The sequence below is a fragment of the Gordionus sp. m RMFG-2023 genome, chromosome 1 (assembly GCF_954871325.1).
Source record: "Gordionus sp. m RMFG-2023 chromosome 1, tfGorSpeb1-WG-v2, whole genome shotgun sequence".
NCBI lineage: Eukaryota > Metazoa > Nematomorpha > Gordioida > Chordodea > Parachordodidae > Gordionus > Gordionus sp. m RMFG-2023.
Genome location: NC_088775.1, coordinates 70,193,844 through 70,215,060, shown reverse-complemented (window position 1 = coordinate 70,215,060; position 21,217 = coordinate 70,193,844). Strand labels below are relative to the sequence as shown.

At 29.0% G+C, this 21,217-nt stretch overlaps 2 long non-coding RNA genes across 2 annotated transcripts; both read left to right on the top strand.

Moving 5' to 3' along the window:
* Positions 1–9,526: 9,526 nt before the first annotated feature.
* On the top strand, positions 9,527–9,843 carry LOC135922459 (uncharacterized). Its single transcript, XR_010570914.1, has 3 exons — positions 9,527–9,577; positions 9,625–9,686; positions 9,731–9,843. It is a non-coding gene; the product is annotated as an uncharacterized LOC135922459 (long non-coding RNA).
* Positions 9,844–11,138: 1,295 nt separating this feature from the next.
* LOC135922458 (uncharacterized) lies at positions 11,139–11,839 on the top strand. Its single transcript, XR_010570913.1, has 3 exons — positions 11,139–11,386; positions 11,602–11,740; positions 11,797–11,839. It is a non-coding gene; the product is annotated as an uncharacterized LOC135922458 (long non-coding RNA).
* Positions 11,840–21,217: the final 9,378 nt, after the last annotated feature.

Below are 21,217 nucleotides of genomic sequence, written 5' to 3'. Positions count from 1 at the left end.
AAATTATATTTATTTTTGATTTTTATAGCTTATAATAACGATTTCAAATATATGCTGTTTTAAAATATACAGTCACGGATATTTTTTTAAAAAAAATTTTCAGGCCCGGCCTAGATGTTTTTTTTTAATTCAGGCTCAGCCCGGGTGTTTTTTTTTAAATTTCGGGCCCGGCCATACGGTCCGGCCCAGGGGCCGGGCCTGCAAGTCTCTTAAAAACATACCAAGAAGTACAACTTTTGAAAGTAGATTGAAAGGTTTGGATCTTTTGAATATTCAAATGACAACAAGCAAGGATGAGATAATTGAAAAATTGGCTCAATCCCAACGAAGATTGGATTTTACATTGTAAATATATAATATACAAAATACAATTATTCCCTAAGCTTTTTGTATATTAATTTATATTTCTAACATTTAAATTTATACTTTATCAGTGGCGTAGCTAGGAATTTTCCTTAGAGGGGGTCCATGGCCGGGTTTATCTTACAAATCATAACCATATCTTCGAAAATATATAATAAATATATTTTCAAATGCATCAATAATTTGTTTTATAATTTAATAGATTATTCTCAATGACTTTATAATAATACTATCCAGAATAATTTCAATAGTAATATAATATCCTTCCACAAACATCAAAACCAGAAAAATATAAATATTATTGATATTTATTTGATATAAAGTCACCACTTATAAGTCTTTTGAACGTATAATCTAAAAATAAATTTTTGCTCTGGGAGGGGTCCTAACCCGAAAACCACCCCCGTAGCTACGCCACTGTACTCTATATATAAATTTTAAAGCTCAAAAAATTCAAATTTCTATTTTGGGTCATTTAAGTGATTCTTTACATATAATTTTCACATTAATTTAAAATTTTATATTAGAAATAGTTATTAATCCTAATAAATTTATGCTTGTTATTTTTAAAAAACAATAATATTTCTTAAAAAAAAATTATTATCCCCCCCCCTGACCAAATTCCTGCGTACGCGCCTGCTAAATTTAAAATATTAAACACAAAATTTCTGATCCCAATTAACAAGAGCCCTTATATTATATGATGAACTATTACTTTCCCCCTTCCCTTTGCTATAAAATAATATCAATTGGCCAATTATTTTCATTTATATAACTTTTAAAATTTTAACCATAGAAATATTCCAAAATTATCTAATGGCTCCCTCCATTATTATAAATCCTCATTTATATTCATAAAATCAAAAATATTTTTATCAATTTACTTTTACACATTATTCTATTTAAAAACTTGAATTATTTTTGACCCATTTTTCAATTCATTTTTAGCACATGTATAACATATAACTTTCATATCTGGGATTTCCATATTTTTACTTCATCACCTAATCTTTCCTTTTTATTTCATTTATTAATCCCCTTTTTTTTATATATATACAACATTATTCAAACATCTATCCATAATTTTCTTTTCATTTTTTTTTTGAAAATTAGGAAGATGTTTTATTTTATATCCATAATTTTAATTTCACCATTTTTTAAAAAAAATATTAATATTATCACAAACTTTTTCTATTTTCACATTATATTTCAAAAAAAATTAATTTATTCTATCCAAAATTAAATATTAAGCAATCTTTTCTGTCCTGCTTACCGTGAGATCTTAATTTCCTGTCAATGAGTCTTAAGGTTTACAAAATAATACAAATAATACTTACTATCAAAACACTAGGTTTAAAAATTAAAATCAAAACAGTTAACACAAAAACTATTAATACCCCTACCATATCCAATTTTACAAAAATTATTATTACAAACCATATCCAATAGTTCCAAAATACTTTTCAAAATACACTAATATATCATATCCAATGGTTCCCTAAAAAAATTATCACCCACCAAGTGTCTTTGCGTCGTCATGACACCACTATCCTAAACAGAGTTGCCATGTCTCCCTCCATCAGCGGGAGACTCCCGCATTTTTGTAGTTTACACGCAGACATCTTTCTCCCGCAAAACTACAGCAATTGGAAATCTCCCACAAAAATCTACCGCATTTTTTTAATTTCTCCCGCAATTTTTTTTTAGTATTTTAACATTTTTAATATATAAATAATAATTTTGAGAGACATTAATTGATAATTTTTATATATTTAAAATAATTTTAAACATTTTATTTATTCGGAAAACATGTCTATTTTGTAAATTTCTTTTTATCCTGTTTTATTTTTATCCAATAATAAATCAACATAATTTCATTCATATAAATCAGTACAAAGGAGTATATCAACATCGATTGCAATACAAAAATATTCTCAAATATTAAATATTACAGCTGTAACTACATTTGCGGAAATCGTGTACATCTATCATGTAGTTCAGCATTCACAGAGCTATATCATCACAATGTGGGTCGAATCTTTTTCTCATGATATTTAACGACTCCAATATAAGTGCAAACCTTACTTGTGGCAGAACAAAAATGAGCAAGGCTATCACAAGTGTTTTATTACCTAAATCCTAGAGGTCAATTCTAGACGATTTGGGCATCCATATGCAATTCTAACAGAATAAACTAATAAGGGAAATATTAAAACATTTCCCTCGATCCTTTGCTATTTCAACAAGAATAAGAATATTTCAATAAAGTTGTTAAAAATTTTTCCTCTGACAGTGAAATATTCAACGATGTAGCTAGCCACATAATGGTAAATATAGCTGATTCAGGGTTATCAGTGATTTGCATGTCAGCTTTCTGCGCTGATAATGCCTCTGTAAATTTTGGCAAAAACCAAAGTTACCGAATTAAGGCAGCACAATAATGAATTAATACTAATTGGCTGTATATGCCATATACTACATAATTCTTGCAAGAAGGCAATAAATGTACTATCTGTGGATGTCTACATAATTGTGATGAAATGTTTTAACAAATTTAGTCAGCAACTAAAAGATTTAATGAATTAAAACAGTTGGTGAAGTGGTCTGACTTGGAATGGTGTGAGTTGTTGCGATATATACCTATTAGGTGCTTGTCATTAATACCTACCATCGATAGAATTTTAAAATTTTTCAAACCCTTAAAAAAATACTTCTTAAATAAAGATTTTAAAAGCTGTCCAAAAATTTTGAAAAATTTTTTAGAGTATGAAATGGCAGAAGCATATTTGGGATTTTTTCACATGTAGGAAATCTACTTCATGCAGTTAATATTCAGTTGCAATCAGAATATTCTTTACAAAAAATATTCACAAAATCATGCTACAGCTCTGTTCATCTCTACAGTTAAAAATTGATAATAAATTTTATGGCACTATTGCTAAAAATATTATATTAAAATGTTCAAATAATACTCTAATTAATACATTTTTAAATGAAGCAGATATTTTTATTAAGACAATTTTAGAATATTTACAATCAAAATTTGATTTTAATAACTCTATTTACAAATGTATATATATTATGACCTTGGAACAGAAACCATCAATTGATGGTTTTTATAATTTAATAAATATATTAAAAATACCGAAAGACATTGATTTCTTGTTTGAGGAGATTGTAATTTTCTCTATTTTTTATGATTCGCCAAAATACTTAGAGTTAGATGGTCTAATAGCAGAGGAGAAATGGGTAGAATTTTTTCGTTATAACGATAAATCCCCATGCTTGGAAAAAATATGCGAGTATGTTTTCTTACCTCATTCTAATGCCTCATCCGACCGCTTTTTAGCCTGATGAGGACTATCGGGAAAAGGGAGAGAAATCGGATTGCTTTAACAACATTAGAGGCCAAGCTAATGGTTACACAAATATATAATATGTCATTTCAGAAATTTTATAAATATCTCAATAACGATGGTAAACATTTAGTTCTATTATTTAAATCTCAAATAAAATAAAATTAAGTTTTAGTAATGGCGCCATAAAATTTATTGTCAATTTTTAACTGTAAAGATGAACACATCTGCAGCATAATTTTGTGAATCTTTGTTAAGATTCTCCCGATTGCAACTACACATTAACAGCATGTAGTAGATTTCTACCTCTGCCATTCATTATTGAAAAAAAATTTCAAAATATTAGGACAGCTTTTATAATCTTTATTTATAAATATTTTTTTAAAGGTTTACAAAATTTTAAAATTCTATCGATGGCGGGTATTAGGAACATATCGCAACCAACATTGTGCTGACTCAATTTTGTAAATACATACTGTTTTTATCAAATTCACTGAGGTATTTTCAGATCAGAAAGCTGACCTCGAATCTGCTAATTTACCATTATATGGTTAGCTATGTCTTTGGATTTTTCACTATTTGAGGGGAAAAATTTAATAGTTTTATTGAAACGACCTTAATTTTAATGAAATAGCTGAGCTTATTAGATGCATCTGTTAGAAATGCATATATATGCCCATTTTTCAAATCGTCAAGAATTGACCTTCTGGATTTAGGTCCTAAAACATTGATGATAGCCTTGCTCATTTTTTTCTACAAGTATAGTTTTCATTTATATTAGAGTCGTTAAATATTATGGGGAAAGATTCTACCAACATTGTGATGATAAGTATCTCTGTGAATGTACTACAAGATAAGTGATTACAATTGCCGCAACTGTAGTTTCATCTGTATTATTTCTTATTTTTGGAGTACCTTATTATATATTTAAACGTGATACGTGATAATTAAGCGCCTATCCCTATAATATTATACACTCACACACGGTAGTTCCAATTGCGGTCGTTTTGCGGGTCGTATAAAATTTTTTAATTGTAAAATTATAACCGTTTTTTTATAAAATTTTATCTTGTTTACATTCTTTTATATTTAAAAAAGATCGTTGGTTTTTTTTATAAATTAATATATTTTAATAAATCAAAATGTTATTTTATTTTGAAAAATAGTTACCGACTTTGTATTTATATAAACTAAATAAAAAATAATAGGCGGATAATTAAGTCAATTCAAAATCCCGCAAAAAATTTTTTTAACTATATTTCTACCGCAATTTTTATATTTCTCCCGCATAATACCAATTTCTCCGGCATAATACCAAATTTCTCCCGCAATTTGAAAATTTTGACCTGGCAACCCTGATCCTAAACCCTAAACTATAATAATACAAAATAAAGTATATAGAAATATATTCTAAAATAAGTTCCCAAAGAATAATTTTATTTTTATTTCATCTGATAATAACACATGATCTAAAACAAAGAATATAAAAATGTTATCTATCTTTTACCCGAAATCAATTGAAAAACATCTATAAATGTCAATTATATATCAACAGATACAACAATCCTAAACCCTAAACAAATAATACAAAATAAAGTATATATAAATATATTTTAAAATACGTTCCCAAAGAATAATTCCACTTTTATTTCTGTTGTGATGACCTAAATGATTTTTTTTATATATTTTTTTCACAATCTATTAACTCGATATTAACCTTAAAGATTGATTTTTTTTTATTCTTTATATTAAATTAACTTTAACCTCGCGGACTCGTTTTATAAAATTAACTCAATAATTCGAAATAAATTACTTGATAGATTTTGTAAACTATATAAGCGTATAAATTTATTGTACTTTCCAGTTAAAATATTTTATATATATTTTCATATATAAAAATCTTAAATTTTTTAGTTAAATCTTGTCTAACTCCCTGCTAACCTTAACATGGTCAGTATAAGAAAGTTTACGAACAAAAACCAACTAATACTAGATATGACAATACCCATATGATGCCATATACTGAGAGCAAACATTATGATAATAATTACAGACATCAGTTTAGACAACCATGGCAGACTCGACCATATTATGGCAACCAAAGATTAAACAACCAAAATAACTATCATTTTCCAAGACGAAACAATGATAGATTTTATGATCAAAATAGATGGGAAACTTCTTGTATTCCTTTCAATAATCACGACATAAGAGATAACAATAATAATAGATTTAATAATAACAACAATGGATATAAAAATAATTACAAGCCTTTTAATGATTTCAAAAACCACAACAGATTTGACAACACCAGACAACCGTTTCAAAATTTTACAGGTTATAATAGATCCAACGTGCATCAACAATTTTACGATCGTGACAATAAAAATTATATGAATCATAATCCTAGACATCAAGCACCTTATTCAAATAAAATCAATACAGTTGATATAGAAGAGATCGAAGACGACAAAATCATATCAAACGACAAGAAAGATTATAATTTATTAAATATTGATATAAATAACGTAGAAAACGAAGTACAAAATATTAAAGATGACGCATACATGGTGAAAATCAAAATTAATAACATCTTGACTTCACTACAAGTGGATACCTGCACGAAATTCACAATTCTAATAAAGTATATGATTGAGAAAGTAGGCATAAAAAACATTACGAAGTCCAACATTCAGTTATCTGGTTACGACGGCAAGACCATACAAGTGATAGGCTCAACGCGACTGAATGTAGAATACGAAGGGAGTTCTCAAATTTTAGATGCATTGATTGTAAACAGTAACAAGATGCCTTTATTAGGAAGATCTTGGTTGAAACATTTTAAAAACATACTTGAAAGATTCATAGGCTTAATTGACACGGATCATAAAGACGATTTAGCGGAATTAATATCCAATTGTAAGTCTAAATTAAATAATAAACCTGTCATAAAAACTCAAGTCAGATTACGACCAAAGTCAAATGCTAAGCCAAAAATTATACTGCCGAGAAGGGTACCTTATTCTAGAATAGACATTATAACTAAAGAATTAAATACCTGGCTGGAAAACAAGATCATCGAGCCGGTAAAAGACGTTAGATGGGCGAGTCCACTCACACCAGTTTAAAAAAACAATGAGAGTTTAAGATTGTGCGCCGACTTTAAAGACACAGTTAACCCAGCGTTTGAAGATTTCAAATACCCCATACCTAGAATTAACGATTTGATTGCCAAGTTAGCTGGAGGAAAAAATTTTAGTAAAATTGATTTCAAACAAGCCTTCCTGCAAATTCCTATTCACAAAGACTAGAGATTTGCTAACTATATCCACGCATAAAGGATACTTCAGATTCACGAGACTTCCGTTCGGACTAAAAACATCTTCAGCCATATTCCAACAGACTATGGAACAGGTTTTCGGAGATTTAAAAGATGTTATATTTTTCATAGACGATTTGTTAATTACAGGCGATAACGATGAAATACACTTGGAGAACATTAAAAAAGTATTCGAAAAGATCATCAAGTATGGATTAACCCCAAATTTCGACAAAAGTTTATTCCTGCAAGACAAAATACGCTTTAAGGGACATGATATAGACAAACATGGTACACATCCCAACGATGATAAAATAAAAGCAATTATAGATATGCCGGAACCAAAAAATTCTGAAAAATACTTTCTTAGGCATGGCGAGCTATTACCGTAAATTTTTAAACAGTTTTGCGGATCTGGCAGATCCACTATATAAAATAATAAACAAAGATAAATGGTCTTGGGATACCGAACATCAAGAATGCTATAAAAGATTAAAAACTTTAATCAGTCAACCTCCCACATTGAACTTTTTCAATCCTGATTTACCCATAGGTATAGCCGCGGATGCATCTAAACGCGGTTTGGGAGCTATTTTATTTCACTTAGAAATAGACGGCAAAGAAAAGCCGATAGCTTTTGCCTCATGATCCTTACTTAAATCCGAAAGAAATTACACTAACATTGAACGCGAAGCGTTGGCGATTATTTTTGCGATGAAAAGATTTCAAGAATATCTTAACGGAAATTCACAATCATCACCGATCACAAGCCGTTGATTAATATATTTTCCAAAGGTTTAAAAGAAAATTCATCTATGTCGATGAGGTTGCAGAAGTGGAATATTTCAATGGGAGCTTACGACTTCGAAATACGACATAGAGCGGGTAAACACAACACGGTGCCAGATTGTTAGTTCAGATTGCCAATAACACCTTCAGAAGAAGAAATACACATTGTGGATGATATAAAAGAAAATAATGATTTATGGGACGTACCAATTAACTTTAAAATGATCGAAAAAAAACTTCTAACGACAGAGAATTAATGGAAATAAGGAACGATATTAGAGACGGTGACACGATAAAAAATAAAACATATAACAATATGGTGACGGAATTATGTATTATGGGAAATTGTCTATTTTAAGAAAATAAAATCATCATACCTAAAGTTTCAAGAAAATCAATACTACAACATTTACACGAAGGACACTTGGGTGCTGGCAAAACCAAACATTTAGCTAAAGAATACTTTTGGTGGCCTGGAATTAGCAATGATATTGATAACGAAGTAAAAGAATGCAAATCATGTAACATTTGGGCCGATAATCCCATTAATACACAACATCCTTGGATGTTAACGACGAAGCCATTCGAAACAATACACATTGATTACGCTGGGCCATTTTTTAACAAGTACTGATTGCTTATAGTAGATGCGTACAGTAAGTTTTCTATAATCACGCTGGTAAAATCAATAACCTCGGAATTTACAATAAAAGAATTGATGAAAACAATTAGCTTATTTGGTATTCCAGAACAAATAGTTTCTGATAATGGCTCAAACTTTACAAGTCAACTGTTCAAAAAATTTTGTAGAGACCATGATATACATCACTTTCAGACTTCAGCTCACCGTCAACAGTCAAACGGGCAAGTTGAAAGGATGGTAAGAACCTTTAAATCACATATGAAAAAGTGCATGGAACAAAATAACATGGATATAGATATCGCTTTGGAAAAATTTTTGTTCAACTATAGAAACACGCCAAACAGAATGACTGGTATCCCACCTAGAAAACTCATGTTCAATCATGACATGAGCAGTGACTCCTACAACGGGGGGGGGGTCCGAAGCAACTGCTTCTATAAATTTCTATGGGGGTACTTTTTTTTTTTAATTTTTTATTTTAAAATTTTTTAAAAAAAATTTTTTTATTTTTTTTTTTTAAAAATTTTTATGGTCGATGTTTAGCAAATTAGTTTGTTATCCGATATTTTTTATCATAAAATTATTTTTCCACTTTCAAGACTTGGCGCAAAATTAAAATTTTATCAAAGGGAATAGTAAAAATTTAAATATTAAATCTTATATATAATTATTTATAATTTTTAGATCATTGTCAAAATATGCCCAAAAAATTAACCAAAAAAAATATAAATGCTTGATTAAAAATTGTACATATCATAATATAAGAGATGATAAATGGACAGATCATACTAGAAAAAGACATGGTGGGCTTAATTTTCACGATATAAAGAAATTTGAAATAGTGGCTTTTAAGAATATTTCTCAAAATTGGACAAATAGCAAAGTAATTTTTTTTATTAAATATTTAATTGTTTATACTTATTTATAAAGGGTATTAAAACACAATTTAAGGAAAAAGAAGTAAAAATTGGCAAATCAATGCTGTTGGTATAATAAATATTTTTATTAATATGATTATTTTTTTAAAAGTGTACTAATAATGAAAATATGTTAGAAGAAAATATTATATCTGACTCTGATAATGATCATAAAATTGGTGAACCAGAAGTTATTTTATTATTCTTATTTTTTATCTACTCTAATATTTTTTATAGGCAGACATAGAGCAGAGATTTGACAAGATGAAGAACAAGTAATACCTATTATCTCTCTACTGGTAATAAATATTAATTTATCTTTAAATTTTAATGAATACAACAGGAAGAAAAAGAACTTACACCATTGGCGTACGCAGCGGGGGGGGGCAGGGAGACAAATTCCTCCCCCCCCTCCAAAGCCAAAAAATGCAGATGCCGGATATATTTTTCAAAAATATTATTGTTTATATTAATTTATATTTGTTAATATTTATTCGCCTTATTAAATATATATTTAATTACATTTTTTATCGCATTTATCTACTAAGTTATTTTATCAATTAAATTCGATTTTAAGTTTTCCGGCGTAATATTTACTTATTATTTTCAAAATTTTAGTGGCGTAATATTTATCTACCATTTTCAAATTTCTAGTCAAATAATAATTATTTCTGAAACTTCTTGTCCAACAGGGAAAAAGAAATTGCAAGTCCAACGAGATAGAGTCTCTGCCATCAAGCAGTAACAGCTTAAGGAGTTAGAAGAGCCAATTATTTGCTATTACTGAAGTATCACAATGGCCTGAAAGAAATATTTCCTCAGAAGCAAGAAAATTATTGGATACAATGCTTATTCCAAATTTTTTTTCTCATTAGAATGTACAACTATTTTATGTATTACTTTTCAAAAACATGATGACTTGATTAAGAAGATGAGAATAGCGGAGAGCATTTTATTAGAATTCAAGGAAATTAGGGCTAATGTTGATGAAGAATTTCATATTTTATATTTTATTGTTGAGTCAAAAGCAGAGCTATACGTGTTATATTTGTCTCCCTCGACTTGTAGCAAGGCAAGCTCATCGTTAAAACATTAATATAGGATCAGTAGAAGAGTATATCTTAAATCAGATACATTTATAACCCAAATAAATGAATTTTTAATTCATCATGCAGCACTTACTAATCTGCAAATAACTTCCACAAAAGCCTTCCCAATCTTTTGCAGATGGTGATAGAAAAAAAAATATTTGTTAGATTTTTATTATGTATATGTTAAAGTATCTTACGATGCCTTACTAGCTGAATAACTATGTTTATAAGATTAACTATGGTTAATATAGTCCCAAAAAATGTTGTGGATGCTCTGCATTATTTCAAACACATTTTAGATTAAATTCCCAATGTATTAAAAGGGTTTATAAACTCTTCCCATTAGTAAACGAATGAGAGATTTTTTTAAGAAGAATAACAGAGGCCTGGAGAAGTACCATTTGCAGGGCACGGCCCGGATTTTTTTTAAAGATTTTTTACGGCCTGGCCTAGGTTTTTTTAAAAAAATTTCAGGCCCGGCCCGGATTTTTAAAAAAATATTTAGGCCTGACTCGGTTTTTTTTAAAAAAAATTTAGGCCCGGTCCGAATTTTTTTAAAATAAATTATTTTTATTTTTTATTTTTATAGCTAATAATAACGATTTCAAATATAGGCTGTTTTAAAAAATACAGCCCGGATTTGGTGTTTTTTTAAAATATCTCAGACCCGGCTTGGGTGTTTTTTTCAAAAAATTTCGGGCCCGGCCAGGGTATATTTAAAAAAATTAAAATAATGTCCGGCCTGGGGGCAAGGCCTGCAGATCTCTGAAAAACATACCAAGAAGTACAACATCTGAAAGTAGATTGAAAGATTTGGATCTTTTGAATATTCATAGGCATTTGACGACAAGCAAGGATGAGATAATTGAAAAATTAGCTCTATCACAACGAAGATTGGATTTTACATTGTAAATTTATAACATACAAAATGTGTAAAGGCTCAAAAAATTCAAATTTCTATTTTGGGTCATTTAAGTGATTCTTTACATATAATTTTTTTATAATTCACATTAATTGAAATTGTGTATTAGAAATAGTTATTAGTCCTAATAAATTTATGCTTGATATTTTTAAAAAACAATAATATTTCTTAAAAAATTTTATTAACCCCCCCCCCCCCCAGACTAAATTCCTGCGTACGCGCCTGACTTAGACCCATTAATATTAATCTGAGTGTGGCTATGGAACAAGAACAAGGTGAAGAACCACAACCAAAATTTTTATTAAAACACAAAAGTAATACCATAAAGAATTATTTTCAAGTTCAACATTTAAAAAAATATTTATTATTACATTATATTTGTTTTAAAATTAATAGGCAAAAGATATTATTTTAAAAGATACTTCAATGTCAATGTCTACTCACTCTTTTTCAGCTAAAGAAAAAGTTCAAGAAAAACAAGTAATACAATATTTAAATAAATATAAATTTATAATTATTATCATGTCAAAGATAAATATTATGGACACTACTACAGTTACAGGAGAGGATCAACATCAAGAAGAGCATCTGGATCTGATGTTGTGGGATTGATAATAATGGAGAATAATGAGTTATCAAGATCAGCAAAAGAAGTTAACCCCCGATTTAATGTAAAATATGTTATGTTTATTTTATCTTCCCTCCCCCTCCCTTTTCTTAGGAATCAAATGATCCCATCAATATTGTCGGAAAAAGAATTGACAAATTTATAATTTATAAATATCTAGAATTAGGAGCTCTCCAACCTAAACATTATTTATTCTCCAAAGATATTAATAATAGAAACAGATCCTTTAATGAAAGTTTTTATGAGAAAACTAATATTGACAAGAGCAAAGTTGCTAGAAATTGAATTAGTATTAAAATGAATAAAGTTTTTTGCTTAACATGTCTATTATTTGGAGGTCCACACTCAAATTCAAAATGGACATGTGAAGGTCTTAATATATGGCAAAATATTAATCGTGATATTATTGTGCATGAATCTTCACAGGCACATATGTTGGCCGATTATGGAAGGCTTTCTCACAATAAAAATTCCATATTACAATTTATAATACCCCAAAAGGAATGTGTCGATAATAACCGTTATATCGTTAGAATAATAATAAGATGCCTAGGATATTTAATATCTCGCAATCAAGCCTTCTGGGGGAACAGGCAACAAGATGGCAATATGATGAGCTTTATTAAACTTATTGCAGATTCTGAGCCTGTTCTTAAAATGTATATACAAGATAATGAAGAAAGAAGAAGAGAGAAAAAATTTAAGGGATTAAAATCTAAATTATATTCAAATCTGTTATCATATAATAACATAAACATTCTTATTGAAACCATGAAAAATATGGTTATAAAAAAAATTCAAAAGGAGATTGAATTCAACAGGTGCTATTCAATTATAGTTGATGGCACATATGATGTATCGAAATCAGAAGCAATAGCTTTGATAGTGAGATATGTTGAAAATAGCGAGACACCTAAGCCCGTTGAAAGGCTGATAGACATTTATTGTACGGGAAATACAACGGGCCTCGATATTAAAAAGAATATAATATCCAAGCTTGGCTCCATGAATCTACCTCTCGAATTCCTAGTGGGGTAAAGCTATGATGGCGCCTCAAACATGAGTGGAAGAATTAATGGAATGCAGGCTTTGATTAGAGCGGAGGTGCCAAAGGCAGTTTTATTTGGTGCTATTGTCATCGATTAAATTTAATAGTTGTTCAATTATGCCAATCAGTAAAAGAGCTGCGAAATGTCCTGGGAATATTAGACGAAATTTACGTATATTTTAATGGTGTTAAAAGATATGAAGTGCTCATAACATGTCAGAGTGATTTACTAATCACATAGATTTTTACGCATCAAGAATACCACTCGGTAATATTATCTTAATTGTTTCGATATATAATGTTTATTTTATATTTATAGAAGCTGGCTAACATCATATAAGGCGATTGTAAATTTTTCCCTACTTTATGATGCTTTGAGGGCAGCTTTGGCAAATTTAAAGGATTCTGAAGATCCTGCCACTTCCACTATGGCTAGTGCTATAGTCTATAGAATAGAAAAATTTTATTTTATTTTATCACTATGTGTTTTGGATAAAATATTGTTGATAACAAGCTTGGCTTGTACAAAATTGCAAACCATTTCGAAGGATATAGGGTTTGCAATAAATCAAATTCAATTGGCAAAAGATTGCCTGATTAATATGAGAAGTATAATTTAAATTATTATCTTTTATTATTTTATAATCCTAAAATAGATAATAACACTGAATTTTTGGATGTCTTTTCAAAAGCCCAAGATTTTATGAAGAAGAGAAATTTACCTTTTGATTTTGAAAGTTCAAGACTTCAAACATTACAATCCAAAAAGGAGAGGTATATATATACTTTCATTTATTAAATATAATATTTTATTTTAGCTTTAAAATCAGTGTGTTTTATGCTGCACTTGATTTAATTATTATGCAGTTTAGTGAAAGATTTAAAGATGAATCGATAAAATTTTTGAGTCAAACATCATTTTTTACCACAAAGGGAATGGCGGAAAAGGCAATTGTTAAAGATGATATCAAGGATATCTGTAAATTTTATAAATTAAATACAAGTCAAGTTTTTGAGGAAATGTTGATGTTTAAAAATATTTATAAAATGGCTAAAACGGGGGACGTAATTATTACTCGTGACCTAGAGGTTAAAGAAGATTTGTCAGATTCTGAGAATTGTAAATTTATTTAATCAAAAATTTTTACTAATACATTATTTAGCTTCTTCTGATGATGATAATAATTCTGAGATGAATGATTCAGACTAGAGAAACTATTCATTTATCTTACCTTATCGTCTGCTTATAAATTTTTCTGCTTTCCCAAATTTAACAATTTTATATAAATATTTATTAACTATTCCTACTACATCATGTACTGCCGAAAGGGTCATGAGTAAAATTAAACTAATTAAAACAAGACTTCGTAGTGTCATGAAAGATCCATTTCTTAATAATTTAACCATTTTATCAATGGAAAATAATTTATTTAAACAATTAAATATTGATGAAATTATAAATTCTTTTGCTTTCTCTTCCCCTAATTTATCTAAATTATTAATTTAAAAATAATATTTTTAAAGCATATATTTTTTACATTATATTTATATTATAATAAATATTGATGCAATAAAAATTATTTTTGAAATTTATTGGTGTCAAAAAATAATTTACAATGTGGGGGGGGGGGGGTACTTTAGGGGGGTATTCTGCTTCTATCCCTTAAAAAGTGTAGGGGAAACTGGACATGAGAACTAATTGGAATTATTATAATATAAAAAAGATACGGATAATATTATGCTCACAGCTTTACCGAAAACTAGAATTATGGATATTAGAGAAAAAGTTTGGTATAAAAATTTTAAAGTAAACAAATGGGATGAAGGTGTTATAGTTAAAAAAGAAAGTAATATGCTATTTCAAATTCAAACGAAAAATGGTATATTAAGGAGGCACTTGGACCAACTAAAAAAAAGATTTACCACTGACGAAATATCCATTCATGACCCAAACACTTCACCAATGGTCACATTTTACAAAAGGAGAAATGTTGACCAAGAAAAAGATTGTACAGCCGACGTAACGAGGCCTAGTCGAAATAAATATTACCCACTCGATATCAAGATTATATTTTGAGCATAAAAGATTCACGTCCAAGAAGAACTTGAGCGATGTTTATTTCTTAAAGTGGAATGTTGTGATGACCTAAATGATTTTTTTTATATTTATTTTTCGCAATCTATTAACTCGATATTAACCTTAAAGATTGATTTTTTTTTATTCTTTATATTAAATTAACTTAAACCTCGCGGACTCGTTTTATAAATTAACTCAATAATTCGATATAAATTACTTGATAGATTTTGTAAACTATATAAGTGTATAAATTTATTGTACTTTCCAGTTAAAATATTTTATATATATTTTTATAAATAAAAATCTTAAATTTTTTAGTTAAATCTTGTCTAACTCCCTGCCAACCTTAACAATTTCATCTAATAACACATGATCTAAAATAAAAAATACAAAAATGTTATCTAATATTTATGCGAAATCAATTGAAAAACGTCCATAAATGTCAATTATATATCAACAGATTCAACATGCCCCCCTTTCTTAAGAAATCAAACTGGAGTAAAGAAATACAATTTACGCATATATATAACCAAAGTAAATGTCTACATATATTCTAATAAATGATCAAAAAGAAATATAAAAATTATTATTTATTTTTATTAAATTTTCTTTTTCCATTCCCGGAAGACCATACATAACTTTCATTGAGCTGTTGCTACCCATATTTACTTAATCATACGTAGTAGTCATTGAGCTGTTGATTATCATTTAATTTGACGGTGTGTGGTTCATAGCTTGATTTATCCATTGCATCATGTAATGTATTTAAATAAATTGATTTTTTTATATTCGCTTAAAGATACAATTTATTTACAATTTATAAAAATAGAAAAACATATATATATAGCTGATAATATTATATTAAATCACTTTACAATAAACTAATCAAATCATTTCATTTGGCGACGACGATTTATTTTTCAAGTCATTTTTGACGACGACGAATTATTTAAAATAAAAAGATTAAAATTATACCATGCCTCTGAAGAAGATTGAAGAACATACTCAATTTCTTATTCCAGAATTTGTCAAAGAAAAAGTTACTCTGAAGAAGATTGAAGAACATACTCAATTTCATATTCCAGAATTTGTCAAAGAAAAAGTTAATATTCAGGATTACATTTTCAAGGTAAAAAATATTTTCGATGAAAATATAAATAAGGATCTTTTATTGGCCTATATAGGCACCGAAAATTTAATTTAAATTAAAATATTTTATTTATATTTTAAATAATATAAATTATTTAACTTTATTCGAGAATCTAGAATCTAGAAAAAATTTTTAAGGATGTCTCTAGCATTTTTCTTTATAGGAATAATTTTTACATTAAAAAGAAATAACGAAAGTATAATTGACTTTTCAATAAAATTAAAAAGCATTTGCGCTTTATGTAATTTTAAATCGCTGGTTGATGAACTCTTAAGTGATATTTTCATCTTAGGTGTAGGGTTACCCTAGCTGGATAAAGAACTTCGGTCAAAATATGCCGAAGGAAATATTACTTTTGAAGATACTGTGCGTCTAGCTATCGCGTTGTCTTCATTGGAGAAGGAAACCCTGACAGAAGTTAATAAAATAATTAAACTTAAGCCTATGCAAGTTTCCAAAAATACTTATTCTAGGAATAATTATAACAACGTAAACAAATTCAATAATAATAATTATAATGCTAACAAATTCAACAATATTTTTATAAACCAAGTTTTAAACCTAATTTCAGTCAAAAAAAAGTAATATGCTTTAGATGAGGAAAAGCAAACCACAGAGCGAAAGAGTGTAGAACGCATGCTATACAAATGATTTTACCACGGACACCTCGCATGTCTTTTACTAATAAAGCTACTATCGATGCGAAGATAAATGGACTGCAGCTTACTATGGAATTCGATACTGGGGCGGCGTGTAGTGTGATAGACGAGGTTACATGGAGTCGCATAGGCAAACCAACATTATCACCTGCTTATAAACTAGTAGGATATAACCATATCAAAATCGAAGTATTGGGTAAATGTTTAGTGGAAGTCGAAGTAAAAAATATTTTAAAATTTCTACCTATTTGGGTAGTTAAGGGTGAGAATTCCCTCATTTTTGGAATGCCTTTTCTTAAAGAATTTGATATAAAACTCCCTGAAGAAGTTCGTATTAACAATTTAAATATGAAAGATTCCAGTTTAAATACAATTGTTTCAAAATTTCCGCAAGTTTTTAAAAAAAAATTAGGACAAATAAAATTACAGGAAGCCGTCATAAAGATACAAACAAATACAGTGCCAATTGCGTTACCATCTAGAAGAATTCCTTTCCGTTGCGTCAAACCGTTAAAGCTGAGTTGGACAGACTTTTAAATGAAGGCGTTATCGAGAAGGTAGATCCAACAAAGACTCCATTTACTTGGGCTACGCCAACGGTTAATATTTTAAAGAAATCCGGTGCCGTGCGGATATGCGGAGATTTTCGTTTAACAATCAACAAATATTTAGAGATAGATAACGATTTACTACCAACTTTCGTCGACCTGAAAAATATGATCGCGGGTGGTAAAATATTTTCAACGATAGATTTAAGAGATGCATTTTTACAATTCGGAGTTAGTCCAGAATGTAGAGACCTTTTAGTAATTTCGACTAATGTCGGTTATTACCTATATCAAAGAATTCCTTTTGGGTTGACTAGCGCTCCGATAATATTTCAACGTTATATGCAAAACCTATTAAAGGGAATTCCTATGATTAGTGTATTTTTAGACGATGTAATTATTGCAGGCGAGAATAATTTTGATCATATAGTTAATCTAGATGAAGTATTAACAAGATTTAATAAGGCTGGACTGACGACTACGACCGATAAAATTAAAATTGGAGAAAAGTCAGTTACTTATTTAAGTCATGTTATTGATGAATTCGGAATTCACCCGCCCGAAGATAAGATTAATGCTATGAAAAATTGTAAAACACCATCTAATATTAAAGAATTACGTTCGTTTTTGGGAATGGTAAATTATCATGAATCGTTTATTAAATATTTACATTCTATTTGTACGCCTTTACACCGACTAACGAGTAAAAATGTGAGTTGGTTTTGGTCAGCTAAAGAAGATGAAATATTTAATGTAGTTAAAAAAATATTATCAAAAGAAGATACAATAATTCCTTATTCAGCCGATATTCCTGTCGTGATTTCTTGTGACGCTTCCGAAGATGGTCTAGGAGTTGTTATTGCACACCGATTTCTTACTGGCCAGGAGAAACCAATTGCTTACGCATCGAGAACACTTTCAGCAGCTGAAAAGAATTACGCCACTATTGATCGGGAGGCTTCGGCGATCATGTTCGCTATCGAGAAGTTTCATCAGTACATTTATGGAAGACATTTTATTTTGGTTACTGATCATAAACCTTTAATATATATCTTAGGTGATAAAAGAGACCTTAATAAGATAACAAATAACCGTTTAATACGGTGGGCCACGAAGCTTTTAAATTCGACTATGAGATAACTCATAGGCCGGGTAATCAAAACAAATGCGCCGACGCTCTGTCCCGTTTGGTGGTAGAGAGAGAAAAAAGGAATGAAGTTTAAAAAAAATTTTAAAATGAAATTAGAGAAGTAAGGATCCATTTAATTGAAGATTTATCGTTCACTCGAAATAAAGTTATTAGTGAAACGATCAATGATATAAATCTAAAAGAGATTGTTAAATTAATAAAAAATCATTGGCATATATAATATGAATAATTATTCGGAAAGTTTAAAAAAATTCATCTTAATTAAAGATAATATTTCTTTCGAAGAAGGGCTTTTATTTTATAATGATAGAATCATCATTCCTGATAACCTAAAAAAAGAGGTTTTGAATGTTATCCATCGAGGACATCCGGAGATAGTGGGAATGAAATCCTTATGCCGATACTATGTCTTCTGGACAAATCTTGATCGAGATGTTGAATAATTCGTAAAAAACTGCAAAAGTTGTCAGGAAGGAAGACCGGGAGCCAGAGATAAACCATTATACAATTGGAATATTCCTACCCGACCTTGGGAAAGAATACACATTGATTTGACAGGCCCCGTGTCTGGAAAGTATCACAAGGAGGAGATTTGTCATTGTGAATCAAAACCTAAATATAAAAAGAAATATATATATAAAAAAGAAATTAATGATAATTAGGAATCATGAAATCATGAAATCAATTTAATCCTTTATTCAAAATTATAACATTATCAAATTAACAAAATTATAAAAGTAAAAATAATAAAAAAAGATTAATAAAAATAAAAATAAAAAATAAAATACAAAAAAGTTAATAATTATAAAAGATTATCTCAAATGTAAAAATTGGAGTTTTTATACTCTTTTCAATCTTCTTTATAAATAATATTCATAACTTAAATTATTTTCAGTTCTCACTATTCAAATATAATATTTTTATCACGCGTTATAATAATAAATCCCAAAGAACTCTTTATGCAAATTAAATATAAAGTACAAATTTAACGAATTTACATTTTACAACAGAAAGTACTGGTTAATTTGCGTAGACGCTTTCACCAAATGGGTTAAAGTTGCAATTTTAACACATATTAATTCGACGAGTGTAATAAATAATCTACGTAATTATTTCGCTAGATTTGGTTTACCTTGTTACATTGTCTCAGATAACAGTACTCAGTTTACTGGATCTGAATTCAAAACGTTTCTTTTTAAAAATAATATAAAACATTTTAGATCGGCCCCTTATAGCCCCAAGTCGAATGGTTTGGCTGAGCGCTATATAGGTACGATAAAGACGCGTTTCTATGCTGGAAGGAGAAGTGGTACTCCGGACCAGTTAAATTTAGCGAATGTTTTAATTACAAACCGAAATACTCCAAACGCAACTACCGGTAAATCCACTGCCAAAATGATGTTTGGAAGGCCGCTCAGGACGACGCTAGATCAGTGGAAATTATCTACTAGAGAAAGGACTGAAAACGCGTTATGGAAACAAACAAATTATAATGATAGGAACGTTGAGCCCCGTGAATTTAAAAAGAAGCAAAATGTTTGGGTAAAAAAACGAAAGGACTGCGGGATGGCATGAAGGAACTGTGGTTCAACGGAAAAGTGCGATATTGTATTATGATGAGTCGGAGGGTATTGTAAAAAATAAGCATGCCGACCAACTGAGGGAAGCTCATGCACAAGCTAAAGAAACACCCATGACAATGACGAGGATTTGGACATTGCAGAACATAATGGAAATACAACTCTAGAAAAAAGAGTTTCGAAACCCCCATTACGTTATTATGATGAATTCAATTATAGTAGGGAGAACTGTAATGTATTTAAATAAATTGATTTTTTTATATTCGCTTAAAGATACAATTTATTTACAATTTATAAAAATAGAAAAACATATATATATAGCTGATAATATTATATTAAATCACTTTACAATAAACTAATCAAATCATTTCACATCATTTGTCAGTTATGATTAGACCTGTGCGCCGGCCGGCTTTTTTGGTTGCGCCGAAAACGCCGCCGTTAAGAAAATTACGCCGGTGCATAAATTTCTTTCTACCTTTTTATTCTAAGAATTGTTCAACATCACTCTTGTAATTTTTTAATTTCAATCAGGATTTTGATGAATTTTTATTTTCTACTATTTTAAAATCTTAATTATATTGACGTCATTATAGAATTCAATCAATCAAAAATCTAGAATTCCAAAAGTTACCATAATTTTACATATTTTTAAAATGGATTACTTTAATAATTTAAATAATTTTAGTATCCTAACTCTGGATAATAAAAAATTCATAGTCTGAAAATTTTTTGCAAAAGAATTAGAGAAATTATTAATGCTCTAAGATATAAAACTGCAGAGGTTAAATTTGAATTCGAGGAATATAAGAAAATGCCTAAGTACAATAGATTTAACATCAGACATGTTAGATTTTTACAGCATTGATCCATACCCGGATACCCGGTTTCAAATTGGCAATTCCATTGATAATAATAACAATAATTCCACGCATATGAAAACCTTAAAATTAAATATCCCAACACGTTGGCATAGT